Here is a 2916-nt window from a genome sequence, read left to right as displayed (position 1 = left end):
TGAACCATCGAATAAATGAGCTTCTATTTGCTTTCGGATGTTGAGCAGTGAAGCAGTGTGGCATAGTGAGTTGCAAAGTTTGACACCTGTGTTTGAATCCAACCCATGCTGCCTAGAGGGATGGGTCCTCAGCAGTGGTGGGATTCAAGTAATTTAACAATAGGTTCTCTGCCCTCATGACTATTTTAAGTATATAAAAACGATATACCGAAAGGTAGTTTATAATTTCACACATTTAATACCTAAATAAGAATAAAAGAGGGAGGCCCTGGCCGGTTGGCTCAGTGGTAGAGCGTCAGCCTGTCATGCAGGAGTCCTGGGTTCGATTCCCGGCCAGGGCACACAGGAGAAGCACCCATCTGCTTCTCCACCCCTCCCCCTCTCCTTCCTCTCTGCCTCTCTCTTCCCCTCCCACAGCCAAGGCTCCATTGGAGCAAAGTTGGCCCAGGCGCTGAGGATGGCTCCGTGGCCTCTGCCTCAGGTGCTAGAATGGCTCTGGTTGCAACAGAGCGACGCCCCAGATGGGCAGAGCATCGCCCCCAGGTGGGCATGCTGGGTGGATCCCGGTCGGGCGCATGCGGGAGTCTGTCTGAAACTGCCTCCCCATTTCCAGCTTTGGAAAAATACAAAAAAATACAACCCCCCCAAAAAAAACCCCCCAAAAAACCCCTCAAAATAAACAAACAAAAAAGAAAAAAAAAGAATAAAAGAGGGACAGAAAACTAGATTATGTTATTAAAAAGAGTTTTAAAATATTAATGAAAAAGTATTAATACCTGACAAAAAATAATAAAACTGTTATTTAAGATATTTCCATATTGCTTCTTGATTGGCGTCCTCACATGCAATATTTTTTACCTATGAATGGAATGAACATGACTACAGGCACTTAGAATACACTGTTGCATAGATGAACGTTAAAAAAGAGTAAGGAATGTAAATTTGTGATTTCCACATTGGGTGGCTGCCCAGGCTCCTGCTTCAGAGAGAACCCTGATTACAAGGGCCATTTTAAAAACTGTGCACCGAATGCAACAAAAAAAAATAGGTATGGGTTCTGCCAAACTGGTACAAACCTTTTGAATCCCACCACTGGTACTCAGGCAGTGATTTAACTTTTCCAAATTTCCATTGCCTTCAGGAATGTGGTACTGTAATACTATTTTTTTTAAAGGCGTGTTGGGTGGTTTAAATTAGATAACATGTATAACAAACCTGACAGATTGGGGCCTCCGTAAATGTAATCCCTTTCTCCTCTTGCTTCCAGCCTCTAGGCAGCTTCTTTCTGACTAAGACTCAAAGAGAGTGGGAGAAAGAGGTCAAGTTCATGGCCAGGTGTATAAGGAGAAGATGGGTGTGGATGTTGAATCCCAGTCTCCTGGGCTCTAAGGGGTGTGTCAGGTGTGGGTGCTGAGGGTGGGGGTTGGACCCAGGGATGGATTATGTTTTCCATTACCCAAACATCTCCAATTTCAGCCTCAATTTTGGGAAGCAAAATAATTTTGGCCCCCCACACAGTATCTGTCTCTGGAACTGATTATCTGCTTTGTTAAGTTCAGAGGCATTCTGATAAGGATAATTGAATTAGGCTTCTCAGGGCTCCTACAAGCAGGCTCACTGCCACAGTAGGGGGTCTCTCTGTCCAGGCCCCTTGTCGATGGCATGCAGGCTCGCCCTTCAGCACTCCTCTTTGGAGCCGGCCCTCCTGCTCCGTGCCTTGGGCTTTGCCTTTGAAGATCTTGGCAGAGAAGCCTCTCCAACTCTCCACACTCTCAAGGCCCTTCATGCTTCTCTGGTGTCTTGCCCTGAGTCTGTTTCCACCCACTTTGGAGGCTTCTCGGGGCAAGGGGAAGGGGGAGGAGTCTTCCCTCAAGGCAGAGGAATTTCTGGAGGTCAAGGAAATGTCTGCCTGGGGACAAAAGAGCAGGAGGTCAAGGTTCAAACGATGTTGACCTAAATTTTTCCCAATTCCAGAGGGTTTCTCTTTCAGGGGAACTTGCCTCCACTCTTGACAGCACTCTGCCCACCTGAAATGACAGAAGTCTGGTTATTTGGAGATATTACTATGACAAGTTTTCAAAAATCAGCAGGCTGCAAAAAAAGTTATTTGACCCCCAAAATGTGTACAGACTCAGTCCCCTTATCTCACACTGCACCATGGTTTCCACACCCTATTCTCTCCTCCCCTTGTGACCACACTGTGTACCTCTCAGAGGCTGTTTCTTCTTCCTCCCACTGGACCAGGGTCCCATGGAAACTGAGCACAAAAGGGTAGCAAGGCAGAGAGACCACACAGTGTGCCCTCTGAGCTCTGCTCAAGTCCTCTCAGTTCCATGGTCTGTCAGTCCCACTGTACCTCCCCAAATTCTGTCCCTCACAGCCCTACTTATCCATCTTCCAATGAGCCCATCATTATTTAAGCAAAAGCAATGTATTTTTAGAGACCACTAGAAGAGATCTGGGTTCAAATCCTGAGTCTGGAACTTACTACTTGAATGATCTTTGGTAAATCTGTAACCTGGGAGAATTGGCTGTAGCACAGATGTTCTCAAACTTCCCTAGATTATGGCGTCCTTGGTACCTCAGCCAAGTTTTTCAGTGTGTCTAGGCCTTAAGAAACATTGAGGAGTCCCATTTATTGAGAAGTTGAGACCAAACAACTTAAGTATTTGTGTCTTGACAAAATAATACATACACATGAAAAGAAAAAGTAATAATTTTATTCCATGCTTAAGTTAACAACAATTATTTATTAAAAGATATATGCACCTCTTGGGGCCCTGGACAACTTCTCAAACCTCACAATCTAATTGGACCCTGCTGCCCTCATCTCTTGTTCCATGTTGATTTTCATATGGTTCTTGTCTACTTATTGCAGCTGCTACCAACGACCCAGCTCCACAGACATGATATTAT

The 2916-nt window shown here is 45.2% G+C and overlaps 1 non-coding gene across 1 annotated transcript; it reads left to right on the top strand.

Annotated features, from left to right (window-relative positions):
* Positions 1-265: 265 nt before the first annotated feature.
* TRNAD-GUC (transfer RNA aspartic acid (anticodon GUC)) lies at positions 266-341 on the top strand. Its single transcript has one exon. It is a non-coding gene; the product is annotated as a tRNA-Asp (tRNA).
* The last annotated feature ends 2575 nt before the right edge of the window (positions 342-2916 follow it).

Source organism: Saccopteryx leptura, chromosome 3 (assembly GCF_036850995.1).
Source record: "Saccopteryx leptura isolate mSacLep1 chromosome 3, mSacLep1_pri_phased_curated, whole genome shotgun sequence".
NCBI classification, from domain to species: Eukaryota; Metazoa; Chordata; class Mammalia; order Chiroptera; family Emballonuridae; genus Saccopteryx; species Saccopteryx leptura.
Note: the sequence above shows the minus strand (reverse complement) of the source record. Positions and strands in the feature narration are given on the sequence as shown.